We start from the raw sequence: 20,585 nt of genomic DNA, 5'->3' as shown, positions 1-20,585 counted from the left end.
ATGAAAGATAGGATACCTATATTTGTGTAAGAGGGAGGAAAAAAAAAACCCTACTTCTGAGTAGCCAATCAAGACCAGATGAACAGTAAAGGGCAGGAATAAGAGGAAAATAATTGGATAAAAGGGTCAGGAAAATTGTATCTCCCTTTGGCTTGCTGTGAGATTTGGGCATATAAGGCAACTCCCTAATCCATACTGTATAATTAAAACAACTATTACTTTCCACCACCTGAGAGTGAATGATATGGGGTTAAACAAGAGCATTTTGCACATTTCGATTTACTCAGCCTCATGAGTTATATAGCAAGTCCGGATTGTAGACAGATTGAGTGTATAAATACTTAGTTTAGTTACACACCAAATATATCAATCACTAAGTTATTTATTTATACATCTGACAGTTGTCCATCTCTTTGTTCGTATTTACACACTGACATGTTCTTCCACTAGGGTATGAAGGACTTGAGGAGTACAAGTTGCATGTTTAGATCTGTGGCCCAGGAAAGAAGGCGAACTTGAAAAAAAGATGATATCTCTAATAGATATCAGAAATTGATAAAATGTTTTTTAAAAAGGGAGGGGGATGCCTGGGTGGCTCAGTCAATTAAACATCTGCCTTCAGCTCAGGTCATGATCCCAGGGTCCTGGGATCGAGTCCTGCATTGGGCTTCTTGCTTGGCAGGGAGCCTGCTTCCCCCTCTACCTGTTCTACATGCTCCTCCCCCTGCTTGTGCTTTTTCTCTTTCTCTTTCTCTCTCTGACAATTAAATAAAATCTTAAAAAAAAGAAAGAAAGAAAGAAAGAAAGAAAGAAAGAAAGAAAGAAAGAAAGAAATTGAAAGCCTCTTATCTTCCAGGACCAAGAACTATGATTATATATATGAAATGAAATAAATGTAGATATTAGTAATATACCCTATTTTCCTCCATATAAGGACACTGCAATGCGATTCATCAGTAGGGCTGGAATATAGCCAGGAATCCACATTTTTTAACAGTCACCTCAAGGGCTTCTGATGCAGGTGGTTTCCAGATGTGGTTTCTAATCATTGAGTGAAAGGCTTACTCATGTTGTGTTTCTAATATTTATGTATGATTGGGAGATTGAAGTGATTTTTTTTTCCCCAAGTATCCCTCAGAAGCAGCTCCAGAGAAAGCATGTTGTTACTATCATATCTCTGTGGTATTTGGGTCCCTACTCGAAATCACTGTGAGATATTTGCTTCAGCAAACAATACCCTATATCCAGATGCCAAGCCACAAGTGTACAATTGTTCACAACGCAGCTAAACAAATTAGGGGCAAGTACATTTTGGAAACAGCTACTCGTGCTGTATGACCTTGACCCACATTTCCTGAAAAATAAGGCTTTTGCAAATTAGAATATGTTAACATGCCCATTGGAAATTCTTTTCTTCTTTTTTATATATAAAGGTATTCTCAGCATTTCAGGGACTTTCCTAACTTGATCTATCTTTTTCGTCAATAATTATTTTTTGAGCACCTCCTATATGCACTGTACAAGATACTAAAGTGGATAAAAATATATACTGAAATTTATTCAGCATGTATTTACTAAGAGCCATTCTGAGGTAGGCTCACTCTCTGACCCATGACTAAGGGTTTAGACTCTACCCTCAAGGACCTTGTATTTCAGTACCTATACGTAATGATTAGAATTAAAAAAACAAAAACAAAAACAAAAAAAACACACCAGATTAGTGAGATACACATCAAATGTCATGGAATTTCAGAGGCAAGGAATTTTTAAATCTGAAGTAATCTGAGAAGGCTTTATGGATGAAATTCTATGTGATCTGTCCTTTGAAGGATGTATTCACGTAGATGAAGAAACACAAGGGAGGCATTTGAAGTAATGGGGATAGTGTGGCAAGTACACAGCGGGGAAAAGGTGTGGGATTTACCTTGGGAATATAACTAGTTAATTTGGTTCTATGTGTACAGGATATAAAAAGGAATACTAAATAATAACAATGAGGACAGAGTGTGGGGCTTTATACGGTCTCTACTGAAGCTGAGGCTTTTGTAGAAGGGAATTTAGACCACTGGTTATACAGAAGGAAATAAAAGAGGAAGAAGGGAAGGGTAAGGCGAACATTTAGCGGCTATTAGGAAAATGAAGAGAAGAGATGACAGGTGCTACATAGGGCACTAAGAGTAAGAATTTAATTGAACATTATAAAAAAAAAAAGAAAAATAATGTACCCATCCAGATTGAAAATCATCATTTTTCTTCTCCACATGCAATGTCCTTGTTTCTAGAAAAATCTGCCTGCCTCCTTCCAATCATGCCTCAGGTCCCAAAGAAGTTCCACCTCATGGTACCTTGTAAAGTTAGGGTCTTGGAAACGTCTCCCTAGTTCACTGGAACACTAATATTTGTTTCCCTTAGGCTCCCTGACAGCCTTCACCCGTGATTCACCAACCAGGCACCAACAGTTGCCGAAAGGCCTTTTTAAAATCAGTGTTGTTTTATCTTCTTTCGAATCCCTGATCAAAGCCACAGGCCTTGACAGTCAGTCTCTGGACCCTTGGTGGGAAAAGAATTAACTCAGGTCACACCTATGAACGATCCTGGCCTTTTCCTTTGAAAACTTTGTGGCATCTTTGGCTGCCCTTTTTATGTACTTGTCATTGTGTTTCCCCACATCAATCTCATAAAACATCCCTTCCTCATGCCTGATGTAGCGATATCATCCTACCACAGATGAGACACAGAGCAGTGTAATATGGGCAGGTGATGGAATTATTTGCAATACACAGAAATCTCTGCTGATGTTTAAAACTGGTGCGATATTAAACACATTACTTTCCCTGACAGGTATTTTCATTATACCTATGCCATGCAGGTGAGGAATCTAAAAGTGAAATCTTGTTTCTCCCAACTGGGTCCATACAAAAAAAAAATTTAAAGTGTGTGTGTGTGTGTGTGTGTGTGTGTGTGTGTGTGTGTGTCCTTATTTATCTTTACAAAATCCACAGCCTCTTATTTAAAGCACATTTGAATTTACTTGGAAAAATGGCACAAATCCCAGAGAACCTGTAGTAAAAACAATTGTCTTTTGCCTGGCCAGTATTTTTATGGCTGGGTGTGTCAAGGGAAGACTTGGAGGACTGTCCTTACACGGAACGTGACGATGGTCGGTAATACCGAAGTCTTTTTATTATTAGCTTGTTCTTGAAAACAATGAGAAGAGCAACAACAAAAGTGACACTTCTTGAGGATTTCTTGTGCCAGAAACTTTAATATATTTCATATTCGTAATTAAAATTATCCTTGTCACAACCCTAAAGCTGGATAATTAATTACCACCTCTTTCCCAGATGAGGAAAACAAGGCTCATAAAAGGCGTAGAAAATATTTACCCTACCTAGGACCTAAATGGGAATAAGAGTCATTACTCTTATTCCCCCCTTCTCCAGGGGGGGGAATAGCTAAATTTTGATGGAAGTTCTAGTGGGATTTCCTTTTAGTTCTGTGTGGTTCCTTTTAGAGTCTTCTGATGAGGTCTTCTGCTGAGATCGTTAGGAAGTGTGAGACCAGAAATCTGAGGCAAAATCCCTTTCCGCTCCGGTGGGAGCATGCACCCCCCCCCCCAATGCTCTTTTGCAGCATCTTCCTGGAAGGAAGGATTTTCTGAGAACGAACTTGTGGTTCATTCATTATGTGCTTTCTCTACTGGGGCGTAAGAGTGAAGGCTATTTTACAATGGATTGTGACACCCTTATGTCCACCATTGGGAATCATACTATTAACATGCAGGAACTTAAGAGCAGAGAGAGGCGGGGTGGGGGGGGGAGAGCCCAGTGAGGGGCTTGATCCCAGGACCCTGGGATCATGACCTGAGCTAAAGGCAGAGGCTTAACCCACTGAGCCACCCAGGTGCCCCAGTGAATCCTATTCTTAAAACAATCCAGTGGAAAGTATGCGATTACTATTACCACTTTATAAACTTTGAAAGACGCAAAGCAGAGATTTGAACCCATGTTCTCTGGCCTCAGAGCTCAGCTCTTAGCAAAGAGGCCACACTATCATTACCCATAGTGTATTACTTAGGAACATGACCAAGCAAAGCTACCTGTTTTTCTTAGACCCAATTCTCACTCTTGCCCTTGGGCAATAAGCTTGGTTCTAGCTTCTGATGAATTTCCTTTCTGCAACTGGAAGTTAATGATTCAGGTAGAAAATAAACCTACAGATACCAGCTTTGATATTGGCAGATGGGTCACAAGATCTAGGCATTTGAGGGTTTTTTAAAGTATATCTGTCCAGAATAATGTTCTACATTATTCACAGCACGCTCCTCAACATGGCACTGTATTGTACACATACCATATGACCATGGCCTGATCCCTCCCAATCCTAGGCTACTGGCATCTCAAATGGGCCCATCAACAAAACTCTTTGTCTGCCAATTTGGTGCTTTTCTGAAGACAAGCATTTTCTTTTATGCTCTGGAGACATGCACCCCCCCCCCAAAAAAAAAAAAAACTCATTAACCTGCCAGAGCCTTATGGAAATTCTGAGATGTCAAGTCCAGTCTTATAATGCATGAATGTTATTTATCTTGAATACTGCAAATTTGGCATATTGGGGGGGTGACAAGGTTAGGTAGATTTATTAGCATCCTGTCAGGAAATTTCCCATGAGCTGTAAAGAGGTTTGCCAGAAAATTCAGTGTAATTGATGGGAGCAAGTTGGACTAATTCTTAGCAGATCTGCACTGGCTCTGCTCACACCTTTCCTTTACAGACAACAAAATGTACTGAGCAGAGAGCTCATTAAGAAGACCTTCCTGCAAATACACACTTTGCATCAGGTTTTTTCCCCTTCCTTTCTTTCATGTAATTATTTCAGTTACTCGAGAAGTTACAAGTACATATTGGAAATATTACTGAATAGGCAATAATTCTTACTCATTTGTATGTATCTTTTATCTCTCCAAGGGAAAGGCTATACTTCAGGGAAAAAGGATTAATAAGAAGCTGGTATCTCTTCTGTGTTTCACTCTGCTTTTACTAAAGGATTAAGGGTTTCAACTGTTGGGTCTAAAAGCCATCGGGGTAGAGATGTAATAGCAGAGAGTTAGCCTTTGAATTAGGACAGTTGGGTCTCAGGCATGAGCCTCCAGCTTGCCAGCTTCCTGGCCCTGAGCCAGTTTTTTAAACTTGCTGAGCTTTGGTTTCCTCATTTGAAAGGTGAGGTTAATGATACCCATCTCACCAGGTTCCTAATAAATATTAAATGAAATGAAAAATGTCACAGCTACTTGACCTGAGCATCTTTCAATTTCTAGTGCAAGCACTACCTCCCCTGAAAAGCCTTCCCTGATGCACCCAAGCAATGACAGTCACCATTACTGAGAAGTTATGATGTTGCCACACACCATGTAACATGCTGTACACGCTGTAAGTCATTGACTCTGCAGAATCCAGAGACAGAGACAGACTGTGGAAAAGAGAAAGAGAAGAAGGAAGAGAGATAGAGAGAGAGAGGCAAAAAAAGGAGAATAAATGAGTTCTTATGGTATCTTGGTCAAGATAGCCATCCTTTCTAAACTTCAGTTTCCTTATCAGTAAAACAGAAAATTTTAAAGCCCAGATTTTAACTATTTTCATGACTAGATGAGATAAGTTCTACTATATGTTTTCCACAGGGCAAAGCAGATAGCAATCTTGTAATAAATGGAATCTAATATCCTTGCTTTTTTAAAAAAATAGCTTATTTATTTATATGTGAGAGAGAGAGAGAGAGAGATCGAGTTGGGGGAGGGGCAAAAAGAGAGGGAGAAGCAGACTCCCCACTGAGTAGGGAACCCAGTGCAGGGCTGGATCCCAAGACCCCGGGATCATGACCTGAGCTGAAGGCAGATGTTTAACAGACTGAGCCACCCAGGCACCCTTAATATTCTTGTTTCTAAAGATGAGTTTCATTTTTGTTGCGTGGATTCCTAGCCCATGTTATGTTCTAGATCCCATTCTCTGATTTCCTGTTGTTCATTTCAATTTCTGCCTGCTTTCTTAGTCCTTAGGGAGGTTGGGAGTCCATGGTTTTTCATCTCTGGGCAGCATTCATCACAGAGAAACACTCAAGAGTGTTTTTGAAGAAAAAGAAAAGGGAGCCAGGGAGGGGCGGAAGGAAGGAGGGAGAGTGTTACAGGCTTGGTACAGTGTCAGGAGCTGTGCCACGGGATCACTAGTGCAGGAAAGACCACAGCGATAGCAGGTCCACTCTTTTTTCATAAAAAAAGTAGTCAGAACTTTTTTTTTTTCATAAAGTTGTCATTTCTATTGCAAAATACAGCTCTGCTTCTCAGAGCATTTCACAAAGACCAGAAGAACAAGAAAAGAAAAGAAAAACTTCAAACATCGCAGTGTGTGAATGTGTGTGTGTGTGTGTGTGTGTGTGTGTGTGTGTGTGTGTGTGTTTTCCAGTTCTTTCTTCCTACAGGAGGAATTTTCATAAAGTAGCCTGTTCCCAGGCCTGGATCAAATAGCGAACATTGCAAAGGACCTTGAGTTACTTCTGATCCTTGTTAAGCTGAAATGGTGTGGCCTAGGCACGTGTGATTTTGGCCAAGGAAACTCGGATTTCTAATCCAGCTTGATTAGCCTTTTCCCAGTTCCAGAATTTTATACACGTCTTCTCTCACATACAGAGTAATTTCAGGAAATCAAATGAAATGCCCTTAATGAGAGTGTGTGGCATAAATGGTGGCGGTGTCACTTCTGTCCCGAGCTCTGCTGGCATGTGTTGCCTGTCCTCTCCCCCTGGTCAAACATAGCCGTGCTGTTATCCAGGACAAAGCTCACCCCTCCTTAGTCCTCAAATATGCAAACAGGCAATCTTGACACACATTTCTGTCTCTTCTCACATCGTGGCCTTTAGAAGTTAGGCATTTTGAATGGAAATAGAAGTCACAGGAAGTGAAAGAGACAGGTTAAGTCTGCCCTGCTCTGCGGTTTAGTGGTAGCAGTTAGTATAAAGCTGGGCTGGATGAGGCTTACAGATGAGTTGTATTTGTTCCAACAAGGTTGAAAGGTAATTTTGAGATAACATTTTGGAAATGGGATATTTCCAATAAAAATGAAAAATCATTATATATTCTTGGAAAATCAGAAGACAGTGCAATACTGGGCCTGCATTTCCATGACACAAAATTTGCCAGAGATCAGTCAATGGTGGTGGGTTTAGACATTCTTCATGTGGCTGCAGCCCCAGCATTTCCTACTACCTCACCAACACCACAGCTGATGGCCAGTTCTAATAGTAACTACGTATGAAAATGCCTGAACACTAGAATCTTTTTTAATTTTTTTTAATTTTTAAAATATATATATTTTATTCCTTTTAAAACTCAGCTTGCAAAGTGAATTGTTTAACCAATAATCTCATACTGTATAATTGTATGAAATTTTTTAGGGTAGACTATATGTTAGGCCACAAAACAAGTTTACCAAGATTCAAGAAGATTGAAATCATGCAAAATATCTTTTCTGATTATAATGGCATGAAACTAGAAATCAATAATAAGAGGAAAATTGGAAAATTCACTAATACATGGAAATTATTAGATCTAATCAATGAACTCAGTAAAGTTGTAGAATATGAAATTAATATACAAAAATCAGTAACAGTTCTATACATTAACAGCAGAATTTCTTTTTTTTAAATAAACATATAATATGTTGTCTAATAGCCAAACTATGGAAAGAACCTAGATGTCCATCAACAAAAGAATGGATAAAGATGATGTGGTATATATACACAATGGAATACTATGCAGCCATCAAAAGAAATGAAATCTTGCCATTTGCGATGACATGGATGGAACTAGAGGGTATCATGCTTAGCAAAATAAGTCAATCGGAGAAAAACAACTATCTCCTCCCTGAGGAGATCATATGAGATATGAGGAAGTGGAGATGCAATATGAGGAGGTTAAGGGGGAAGGAGAAGAATCAATGAAACAAGTTGGGATTGGGAGGGAGACAAACCGTAAGTAACTTGTAATCTCACAAAACAAACTGAGAGTTGCTGGGGGGAGGGGGGTTGGGAGAGGGGGTTGGGGTTATGGACTTTAGGGAGGGTATGTGCTAAGGTGAGTGCTGTGAAGTGTATAAACTTGGTGATTCACAGACCTGTACCCCTGGGGATAGAATCTTTTTTATTTTTTAAAGATTTTTATTTATTTGACAGACAGTGTTCACAAGTAGGCAGAGAGGCAGGCAGAGAGAGGGAGGTGGGAAGCAGGCTTCCTGCTGAGCAGAGAGCTCTATGCCCGGCTCGATCCCAGGACCCTGAGATCATGACCTGAGCTGAAGGCAGAGGCTTAACCCACTGAGCCACCCAGACGCCCCATGAACACTAGAATTCTTAAGTCCAACCTACTTCACGCATTCACTTTACCTGCTTGAACTCTGGAGTCATTTGATGGTTTAGCCTATGTGATAAAGGAGAGAGAAAGGGCATTCCAAATGAGACTTGTTACATATTATTATTTCATGGTCGTATCTCTTTTCCTCCCCTTCCACACTCTCTGCTGACATTCCTCATCCCTCTGGTAACTAAATATCCTTATTCCCAAGTAAAGATGAATAATCAAGGACTTCCAGCTTGGGGACCCAGAGAAAACCTTTGCTTCTAAGTCCTGCACCCTTACTTCTCATTTCTGACATTAAATGTCACTAAATCAAGAAGAGTGTTAGAAAAGGAAAAAAAAAAAATTAGTGAAAGGCCTATGGTCATACTAATAGGCAGCAGTAGAAGAACATTCTGTTCATGTCCCCATTTCACAGGCCCACTTTCCCCAAACCCATCAAACCATTTCATGCACAGGACCTTCCATTGTAGGTCTTTTTCTGCAAAGAAAACCAACAAGGTTCCCCACACATAATCTCCCTGGCAGAAAATCACACCTGATTTTTTTTTTTTTTCTAATTCAAAATAAATATTTCTCCCTTTTAATGTTTCAGTCTCATTTTAAAGTGGAAATGGCCAAAAGCGAGGTAGCTACCTTCGTTTTTTGGCATTTCTCATCAGATCCATTGCCTACTTTTATTTTTCACATTTTGTATATTTTTCTCCCAAAGTTTGCTTACATAAATAAGGTTTTTATTTTTAACTTATATTTATATTGCTCTTCAGCCTTATGTCCACAACTCTTGAAAAATGTGGGAATTTTTCTGTTTTCTTCCTTTATTATTCTACATTGCAATGCTTTAAGTTATATGTATGAGTGTGTGTGTTTGTGTGTGTGTGTGTGTGTGTGTGTGTGTTGGCCTTTATGAAGAACACTCCAAATTCACATTTCACGATTTGTCACCCACCCTACTCCCTCATAGCGTGTGATGTTTTTAAATGCTTCTGAAGTTGCCCAGCCCCAGAGTGAACTTTCTCAAGTCCACATATGATCAATTTCTGCACCCACTTAACACCCTAGGTTGAAATACAAATGCTTTATCACTCACGAGGCCTATCAGGGTTCGTTCTCTCTTTCACTTGCCCCTATCCAGATACCAGCCCTACAGCACACTCCAGAGGTTTTTGGATTTGGAACTTTCTGCATGTGGCTGTTGAGTACTCAGTGGAAGATTTTAAGCGAAGGGGTGAAACTATGTGACCTGTACATTAGGAAGATTTCTCTGGGTGAACTGTGAAGCAGGCCCTGTTCAGAGAAAGAGTCGGCAACTGAAACTGTATCTGTGTCTTCTGTATTTGTTCAGACAAAGAGGTATTGAGGGGCAGAATCAGGCTCTGGGAATGGGGCTGAGGATCCAGAGAAGAACAGTATTATGGAGATAGCCAGTTCTGCAGTTTGTAAAGTTTAGCTAAGAGGGGAAGGAGCTGAGCAAGGAAGGAGTTCAAAATTTTGTGCCTGAGTAAATGGAAAAATGGTGATGTCATTAACTAAGGTAAGGAACATATATTAAGTTTGGAATAAGTTTGAAGAGAGTTGGAAAATAATAGTGAAAATGGTAAATTAGGGTCATCTATATAGTAAGAGATCCAGCAAGTGATTATAACTCAGATTGTTGGATAAGATTAGCGATATAGATCTGGGGTTCTCTACTTAAAAGTAGTAGCTGAATCCGTGGGATGATTCATATGGGGTTACCAGGGGGAGAATATGGAATAATATAATTAAGGATAGAGCCTTGGAGGGAACACATTTTTTAAGTGACAGGTAATGGAAGACCAACCAAAGAAAAATTTGAGACTGAAAAATTGTCAGGTTTATTGCACCATTACCTTCATTTTTTGTTTGTTTGTTTGACAATACTCTTATCTAGAACTTATCACACTGGGTAGCCAAATCCTTTCACCAAGCAAGAACTGTGTCTTTAGTCTGTAGTCACTTAGTCCATTGTCTTAACCGAAGGTCTTGCCCATTAGAGTAGGTAAATCAGATGCCTCCAACTCCATTTTTTTTCAAGTACAGTACATCTGGATGTCAAGGTGATTGGCGTAACACTAATGCATAATAACCAGAAATTGAATTTATCTTCCAGGATCTTAATAGAGGATCCTTCTTAGGAGGAAACATTTCTGACTTATCAGGCTTAGAAATGAAACCTGTTTGCTTTTCATTTGTTTTTCACTCTACTTCTGTCATTTTCACCCCTTTTTAATTACCAGAGATATTTATATGGAAAACAGGTTCCCTCCTCTTATTTCTGTGAGATCCTATGGTTGATATCTTATTTCTTCCCATTATGCTAATTATTTAAGCTGCAGCAGAATCTCATTTTAGCATAGATGGTTTCCCTAAAGATCAGTATGAAGGACATTAGATGTTAAGAGAACAGAAGGTGAATCGAGACACGATATGTGTGTGTGTGTCATGGGGGTGGGGAGTGGAGATTGGGGCATAGTTGCAGGTATACCTCAAATCTAAGAGAACGTTGACTGGATTTCAGAGGGAATTGGAAAAATTACAAAAAAAAATTACACGGAAAGAAGTGAACGAGGCCTCCAAACCAATGACAAACCCGATAGAGGAATAAGGGCTGGTAAGGGCAGAAATAAGACTACCCTACCACCTTCTAGAGCTAGAACACGCCTTCCCGCTGTGTTCTGCAAAGAGGAACCTCCTCCTTTTCATACAATCTTTGGAGAACTTTTTAACTGTCAAGAAAAGGAATGTACTGCCACAGTTGTTCAGCTGCATGCATTAGTTTACATGGAACCCACGGAGTTCACTCACACAGAGATTTTGTGAAGACCTGAAGGCCCCGAGGGAGCTCAGACTAAAGGAAATCAGAGGAGGTCTCCAAGGGGGACTTAGCTGCAGTGCAAATACAGCCTGAGCCATCGGTCAGACTAGGTAGTGTGACTAGGATGTTCAAGAAAGAAAATGTTTCCAGGTTAGTTTGAAGCTGGTTCTAAACATCCTTGGATCTTCTCTCCTTATATCGTCTTTGGGTTTGGGGGAAAAGGTTTTTACAAAGGAAAGAAAGTGTCACTAAGGGCTTTACTGTTCTGAGGGAGAGGCCTCTACGAGCACTGCGTTCGGACGGGAGGAAGATGTTTTGCTACTGGCTATGAGAGACAAGAGCCCTAGAAGGCAGTAGTCTAGATGTGGTTGCCAGCTCGATGGAGGGCAGAATCCAAGCGTTCAAGTACACACACAGCCTCCAGAGCATGGGATTGGAATCTGGTGGATGTAAGAAGCTCTTCTCCCACTCAGGAATTTCTAAAGAGAATAAGTGGAGAAGGAGATCCTAGGGCAAGACTGGACGTCTTGCTAATCAAACAAAAGCATTGCAGCAAATTGCAGAGTTCTCCTGAATGGGGTACATTGATACCTTCCTGGTTTTAGTTCATCGGCTTGCTTCTAGCTGGTCAGCATGATGTCATCTAAAAAAATAAGAAGACTGTAAATTGAATAGATCCATTTCTCATCATTTCAATCCCATGGTATAAATTGTTTTTCTTGGTCACCTCTCTCTTCCTATAAGCAAGAGTGGGTAGGTCAGAGAGCTGTATGTGTCTCTCAAGACATGCAGGGTGCAACCTGAAGATTGTCTTCTGAAAGTGCTGTTAGCCCTACTCAGAGAAGAGATCAGCAGAATGGCCCATGTTGCCGACAGCTGCATGAATGCGCAGATGCAGTGATGCCTGAAGAATGTTTCATTTATCCTGGGTGATCCTGAGGACTGTGTGGCAGAAACTCACTTCCAGAAATCTGTGACCTGTTAGAGAAAAATAAATAAATAAACAAGATCAGTTGGTCTCAAGTAATGGGGAAAATATCTCATTTGCCTACTGTTACTTAATGAGACTCCTTGGTAACTTTTCAGAGACAGTTTTAGACATTGAAAAGGAATATTTAATCTCCTCACTCTGCTTTGTAAGCTCAGGGAGGGAGAGACATTCAGCATGTTTCTGTATTTCCTCCCGAGGAAGCTTTGATCATTTATGCTGAAGAAGTACTAACCAGGTGAGGAGCACACAAGCAGGCCAAGAGGAAGTTGCCGTACCTTTGGATCAAGGACTCTTGTCTCCCCGGCAAGTTCATTATGTGCTGGCCTCAGACCACTTTAGCTGCAATCATCAGATAGAAAAAGAAAGAACTCCATGAAGAAACAATCGTGTTACATTACAGTCTTCAGAGGGAGAACTTAAGTTAAAAACAAAACAAAACAAAAAAATCACAAAAACCTGCTAGTGCTTTGGGAAGCATAGTTCTTGTTTTGTTTCTTTGTTTGTTTGAAGAGATGTCTTTTTTATTCCACCTCTTCTTTCACATTATTCACCTGCTTTTGCTTGACAGTTTTGCCTGTACTCCCAAATCTTCCCGAAGGACACTGTTGATATAAGGCCCATTTCATTGAAATGGAATGGCATCCCTCATTCAAAGATATAACTCACTTATTTCTTTTCTAGATGCTTTCCTGGATTTTCTGGCCCTATTTTGAAATGAAACTTATCTTCTTTCATTCCTCTAAACTCATTGCACAGAAAGAACCCAAAGTCACTCTACTGGGATGTGGCCCAGGCCATCTGGTTCAACCATGTTTCCAGCCTCTGTAGCTGCAAAGGAATTCTCCCCGGCATTCAAGTTGTACACATGCCTTCTCCACAATAAGTCAGATCATCCTAGCATGAGGGAATTATCCTAGCTAATGATAGCTAATACATACAGATTGTTTACTATGCCCAGATGTTTGATGGGTAATTACTAAAAGGCCAAATATGGTACAGATCAATAGTGTGACTTCCGGAGCCAGAGACATGGGGTTCAAATCCTACTATTTAATCTCAGTGTAACCTTGGCTGAATTACTTAACCTTTCTAAGCCACAATTTCTCTCTTTAAAAATTCGGATAATTGTAGCTATTATAAATTGTTGTCGGGGTTAAATGAGATAATGGAAGAGCACGTATCACAGTGTTTGACATGTAGTAAAGAAATGTTAATTATTTTTACTATCCTTTGCTTATGTCCAAATGCTTAAGTGTAATTTTCAACACCCTTTATATGCAAGGATCATAGACTCTGAAATTGATACACCATAGACCTGGTAGTTGAAGACCAAAGAGATGATAATTATGGTAACTCCCTGGTACATCTCTTTCTTCTCCAGACAATAGATTTTATGTCTGCTCAAGAAGCTGATTGACAGTGCTGCCTTAGATTGGTATCCTCCATTTCTGAAGGAGAGGATGATTTAACCAGATTTTCCCAATTTTGAGCGCTTGAAATCAGGATTGAATATTTGCTGTGGGGAATCTGGGGCACATTACTAGAGAGTCCATAATAATAATATCATACTCACTCTTGGAAAGGGAAAAAACAAAACTTCATCTCAGGATTGCTTGAGGATGAATACTTTGTTTTCTCAAATTAAATATATCCTTTTTTGGGGGGGGGTCTCTCCTCTCTCTTCTCTCTCTCTCTCTCTCTCTCTCTCTCACACACACACACACAATACCTCCCAGAAGGACAGTTCAGGTACCTAAAGGAAAGTTATAAAGAATTACAGAATTTGATCTCATAAAATACTATGAGCTGTTTCCAAGGAAAGGAGAAATTCTCAAACTCTTGGAGTTGTTTTTGTTACCACTATTCCTAATAATAATTACTGTTGTTTTTAGTCAACATTGAGTATCACCACTTCTGTCATAACCCTTATTGAACTGTTAGCAATTACACAGAACTCCCCAATTCCACAGGCTCCATGCTAAATCTCTAATGCCATTTCCTGTAGTAGAGCGCCCCCTAGCACCTCCACAAGCCTCTGAGTTAAATTTGCTCTGAGACCCCGAAGAACAGATACTAAATAAATATTAGGGGCAGTTTTCACCATTTAGATTCTCCAAGAGCTTAAATGCCCAGCATTAACATTCTGGCTTTTGTTTATCTGACCTCATAGCAGCTGGAATAGGGAAGGGTAGTTTGGGGGCAGCCTAATCAGCCAGAAGCAAAGCAGGTGGTTTTCTCTCAGGTTACAATTAGATTTAAAAGTCCCATTAGTTTTGTCAAGTCAACTTAATTCTCTTAACCTGCTAATGATTTTCCTTTGGAATGATTTCAGTGAAAGAGTGGGCAGATTTTTATTAGGCAATGTTTAGAGCTCGTACGTGTGTGTGTGTGTGTGTGTGTGTGTGAGAGAGAGAGAGAGAGAGAGAGATACCAAGAGACAAGAGATAGACAGAGAGGACAAGCAGTAGAGACTGATTTTAGGTTTAAAAGTTCACTTCTTAGTTTATCCCTGAAATGAAGAGATTTTGGCTGCTGCCTTATTTGTATTTAATTTGGGTGGCCCACCTTGGCAGTAGATCAAAGCTTGGGGCCCTCTTTTAAAGCATTTGCATGTCTGGGAAGAAGGTGGTAGGCTCATGCAGCAGAACATAAGAGCGTATTGCTTAAACCTCTCTCTGAAGGCAGGGAGGGCGTGGGGGAGGTGTGAGATATTTTAAAAATAAGACATGCTGCTAAATTCCCTGCCAACCTCCGTTCATGCTGAGTGAGTGTAAGTAACAAGTATCAGATAGTTCCTCCAGATGTCAGCTATTTAAAGAGGCACGTGCTAGAAGTTCTGTGGACTTATCCCTGATGGCAGAAAGGTGATGGTGGTGTAGTGAAGCCATGGTATTGGCAGTGGATGTCTGTCGTGAAGAAATTTTATCAACAACAAATGCATGTTGGAATATATTTGTTCATTTGAGAAGTCAGAAAGCTTAGGAGAAGAAATGACCTTTCTTGGGAAGACCATCATATCCAGCTTAATGTAAGTAACAGATGTAAGTAACATCTGACTTTTAAATGAATGAAATAAGAGGTACATACAAACTCTTACCCCCTGTGGAATTATCACATTATCCTTGAGAAACTAAGAAGCCAAGAAATTATACAATCAGATGAATGATTCTTCAAATTCAGTTTTAAACTTTTCTGTTATTTAACCAAAAACAGCCTGGGGGAGGGGGAGGGAACATCATGACTATTGTCTTTTGTAATGTTTTAAATCTTTACAATCAAGGATTTCTTATAAGACCAAGGAAATTGACCTGTTGAAGATAATAATGTTTGGGATCCAAATGTAGGGTCAGTTCTGCTTCTGGTTTTCAGAATTTGTAGCATCAGGTTCTTAATCTTCATCATAGTAAATTCTCGCCCTCCTCCACCAGCTCATTTGGTGTCTTTGTACCACATTCATGCTTAAAACTCTCTGCAGAAGGCCATAAAAATTTTTTTAAACAATCTGTTCTCCTTCAGTTTCTACAAATTCAGACTCCGTTCTTTTCCTTAATTCAAATCTCGGTGCTGTTACTTAATAAGTAGAGGAGTTCCAAAAGCTGTTGTTTTATAATTTCTCTGAGGCTTATTTCTTCGGGTTTTGTGTGGAAATGAAACCAGCAAGCTTTCAGATCTTGGCTCATTGTTGGTGACAAACTTGCTTAACTGGTCCTTCCTTTCTGTTTGGAGATGACATTGGGCTCACCTCGTCCTACTGCCTTGTGTGAATCAGACACCCAAATAAAAACACTTACCTCAGGGAAAAAAACAAGTAGCTGAACAAAGGAGGGGTATGTGGCTAAGCGAAGGTAGCATTGCTAGAAAAGGAGATCTGGTCTGTTCTTCCAAACTCACATCTCTCCCTGTGAGGAATACAACAAAATGGAGGTGTTATTTGGTATGTCAAACAAAGTGGGGTCAGATGTCCTTTAAACAAACTGACTTTGAGAGACACTGTGGTCATAGTTTGTGTTTTTGTTTGTTTTTATTATTTTTTTTTCCTTCCCTCTCCTTTTCTAGGTTCTTCCGCAGGCATCCTGGGTTGGCACATTTGCACAAAGAGATAAGAGGCAACCAAACAGACCAGAATCACTGTGTAGTCACCGTGTTTTCACTTGTAAAGTGGTCCCAGTGTCCCGTCTTTAGGTTAGTCCTATGATAAGGCAGGAAAACCTGTGAGCTTTTGTTTATGGTGTTAAATAAGGAACACACTGTGTCAGAAGGACTCAACTTCCTTATCTGCTGTTTACAGCCACAGGGGGGGTGATGGTTTTTCCTCTAAGCTCTGCTTCCAACCTTTTTTTCTACCTTCTGATCCACATTGTCTCAAAAAGAAATACAGAAAACTTCTGTCTCCCAAATGAAGAACTTGTTCTGTTGCAAAAGTTCTATGTTCTCTAGTGTTTTTCTAAGATCCTTCTGTGCAGGGACCATCGTTGTGGATCTAGTATCAATAGAGTAATGCTTTCGTGTTTCCTATATATACATATACTAAGTTTTTCTTCTTCAACTTGTAGTCATAATATTGAATGAAAACTGAGTCCAAGACTGATATTTTGGGATCTTCTAGATGGAGCACTGAGCTATCTTCATTATATAACATAAGGAGGTTAGAACTTGGTAAGAATCAAGTCTTAAATTTTACTTTCGTGATTCCTTCTCCTCCTCCATTCTCTTTACCTATCTGTTCTGCGTCATTCACTCAACTGTACCAGAGGTCAGTTGCTGATGAATTTGAACTGTGGAATGAATGACACTGCTTATGGATTGCCCTAAAATTTCTTCAAGCCTTGTAAATGTATTTACAATTTCACATTGTTCCAATATCTGTGATGTGTGAAAGTATATATCTACCTTATTATTGCCTTAAAGGGTTGCCAGTCATGTTTGTCATTAATACACATAATACAATATGTATTTAAAGAGAATTCATGTCTCTCCACATTCTGTTTTATAAAGGTCTAGCCAAAATTGATTAACGCTGTAAGAATGAAACACAAAAGACAAACCCTGGAGTCCTGACACATAGGAAGGATGGCATGCCTTAATAGAGCAGTAAAATAAAGTGATTAATAAAAGAAGAAGAAAATGGAAAAGAAAACTCTCCTCCATTTCAGGCTACATCAGAAAACAGAGAGCCCTGTGTTAAAGAGTCCTTCTGACAAGTCCCTCACCCCCACCCCCACAGCCACCTACAACATAGGTGTATATTGTCTCTGCACGATTTAGTATCTAGTGCTATTCTGCATTTCTCAGTTTGGGGGCTGAATTCCTCAGCATCCTTGCCACGTTACAAAAATAGAAAGCTCCATATCATAGTCATACCACCGCCCCACTTACCGCCCACAGCATAACAGAAGAGCAGGCAGACCTCCGTTTTCAAAAGGGTTGTATTCCAAAAGTTACTTGACGGATTCTCAGAGCTCAGATTATGTTTTCCCAGAGATAGAGTGGATTCTTTTTCCAGATTTCAAATACCTGCTCACCCAGAACATTCCTGGGGTATCCTAGTCTAGAGCTACTATGGTCAAGTCCTGGCCATAGAGGAAGTGTTTTCTAAAGGAAGGATGTATTGGGGATTCTAGTTTAGGATGCTAACAGCTCATTTCTTACCACTGCAGATTGGATAACAAGATCTGGTCTACGCAGCCATGAACCTTCTGTCTCCAAAGATTCCAGTCAGGGTAGTTCCTGTATCTGGGTCAAGGCGGGAGTGGAGAGGGCACTCCAGGACAAGACAGGGGCTGGACAAGGAATGGGGAGGTGCTGGATGGAATGCTCTGGGGTGAAGAGGAGAGTTGGGTGCATTCGAGGAGAATACTAGAAGCAGTGGTGTTGGGGAGATGAAGGGACAGAGATACAGGCTGAAGAAGTGGGCCTTTCGTGGTAATTAAACATAAAAGCAGATCACAGTTCAATTAAACTCAACACTTTTTTATTGAGCACCCAATCTTGTATGTACCAGAAAGTGAGCAAAGTTAAGCGAGACACCATCTCCGTAGCTAAGACCTTTGGTAAGGAGAGAAGACAGGGGTATATGCAGAGGAGCATCATGGAGAGAATCTGTTTGGTCCCTGTCTAGAAATTTAGTATCAGCATTGGAGAAGAGATTTGTTCTGACTCGCAGACTGGGAAACATTTCATGGAAGAAGCAGCACTGGGGGTGGGGGGCTGGTAGGGCTGAGGATTTTAATTGCCTGAAATAGGTAGAAATAGAAGGACAAGTCCAGTCCAGAAAGAAGGTGGGTGAGATCAAAGTCCAAAGGTGGGTTTATGTGGGCAGGGGTTGGAGGAGAGACTGAGGACGTGCCTAGGCAGTAGAGAACTCCAAGTTGTGATTTTACCTCCTGTAGTAGATTTTCTCCTTCAGAACCATATATTATTCTCCTTGGCCTCCAAAGACCTGAGCCCCATGGGCAAGTTGTAGCCATAGTGTGGTAGAAGGAGTAAAGATGAGAGAGACGGTCATGGGCTTTGAGAATCTGGTGACAGGGGACTGGTGGTCAAGGAGGGGTTTTGTTTGTTTGTTTGTTTGTTTGTTTTTCCTACGTCTTACCTGTGCTCTCTCCCAAATGCCCATCGCATGGCTCTCAGATGCCAGTCAGTTGGGAGTGAGGACAAAGGCATGGTTTTGGAGCTTAAATTAAGTCTTAGAGTATCCCAAGCAGCAGCAGGGAAACACAGGGGAAGACATTTTTTTTTGAGAGAAAACGGGGGAGGGCCCAGAATGCACACTCACATGTTGCATAAAGTTAATCGTAAGAAAGATTGGGTCAGTCTGTTCTTTCACGAACAAATAATCCATTCTCACTCTCTTGGGCCCTCCTGTCCACAATTTTTATGAAAGTTCAACTGAAGTACCAGTTCTCAAATTTCTCTCCATGCCCATAAACCCTGCAGCATGCAAAGCAGGGTAGGGGGTGCTCTCTGATCAGAGTTTGGAGATCTGGCTACAAAAGGAGTAGAAGAACAGTCTTAGCAAATATTTGTCAGAGATAGAAAGCTTCTGTTAAAAAGTTGAGATGGTCATTTCCGTTTTAGGAATTAGGGAAGACAGCCAACGCAGACAGAGAGGGAGCCACACTGATTACAAGGGCTGCACGCGTTAAGGGGCCCTCCTAGCAGAGAGAGAGAGCGAGCTCTGTGTTACACAGGAGGCAAATGGCTATTGACTTTCACAGAGGCCTAGAGAAAGTGGATGGTTCCTGGGTCGATATCCGCACAGATGGGGGAAGGGGCGGGAGGAGAAGAGGAGCCTTGCAGCCCTCAGCCTCCTCCTCTACTGGCTTTTAGAGCCTGCCTGTAAGACTGCTGCCAGAATTCAATCTGAAAGACCTTCATAGCTGGAGGTTCGATTTACACACTTTAAATGCATGCATGTGTGGGTGTGTACACACGCACTCTCTCCAGCCTCTATGCTTGACCCCAGGCCGAATGATGAACCCCAAGGCAAATGGACTTCTCGTCAATCACTGTCTCTTGACCATTCCCAGGCAGAAGGACACAAATACTTTATTTAGCTTAAGATTCATAACAACTTAAATAAATAAAATCTTCACCCCCCCCAAATTCATATCCATTAAAAGCTATAATTTCAAGTCTTAGCATTCATAGATGGAATGCTCTCAAATTAGGAGGCAGGAAGTTTGGATGTTATTTTTATTAGTGTTTTTATATGTGTCTCTGAGCACATTCTCTTTCTAGCATTCCTTTCCTCACCTGTGAAATGAGGGATTTGAGGTAATCAGCAGTTCTTAAACATCCAGGGGTTATGAACTTCTTTTGAAAATATGAAGAAATCTTTGGACCTTCTTTCTGGAAAAAAAAAAAAAAAAGAAAGAAAGAAGGAAAGAAAGAAAGAAAGAAAGAAAGAAAAAGAAAGAAAGAAAAGAAAGAGGAAAAAGAACATGCACTCCCAGAGGAAATTGAATGCCGTTTCAGGAAGGAGTTTTATAGACCATTTTCAGGGTTGTTACATTCACCCACAGAGATTATACACTAAATAATGATGGAGTAGACTTATGAGTGTAGACTTATAAAGCACCAAGGGGCACAATTTACATAGACTAAGGTATGAAAGGCACCTCTTTGAAGGTGTGCAAAGAGATAGTACTTCTTTGTAGCAGTTTCTTGAGCTCTGGGTTAAGAACTCTTGAGCCACGTGAGCTCTAAGGTTCTTTATTGATCTAAATGTCTCTTGTTCCACAAAAGTCATTGTTGTTATTGACAACCTTTTATTACTTCAGGCTGTGTAACACAATACAATAGGCTGGTGGCTTAACAATGAAACTTTATTTTCTCATCTAGAACTAGAAGTTTGA

The 20,585-nt window shown here is 40.4% G+C and overlaps 1 protein-coding gene across 45 annotated transcripts in view; it reads left to right on the top strand.

Annotated features, from left to right (window-relative positions):
- NRXN3 (neurexin 3) overlaps window positions 1-20,585 on the top strand; it is a 1,567,429-nt gene that overhangs the window by 997,383 nt on the left and 549,461 nt on the right. The window lies entirely within an intron of this gene.

The sequence above is a fragment of the Mustela erminea genome, chromosome 5 (assembly GCF_009829155.1).
Source record: "Mustela erminea isolate mMusErm1 chromosome 5, mMusErm1.Pri, whole genome shotgun sequence".
Lineage (NCBI taxonomy): Eukaryota > Metazoa > Chordata > Mammalia > Carnivora > Mustelidae > Mustela > Mustela erminea.
The sequence above is the reverse complement of the archived record's forward strand: the minus strand, read 5'-3'. Positions and strand labels throughout refer to the sequence as shown.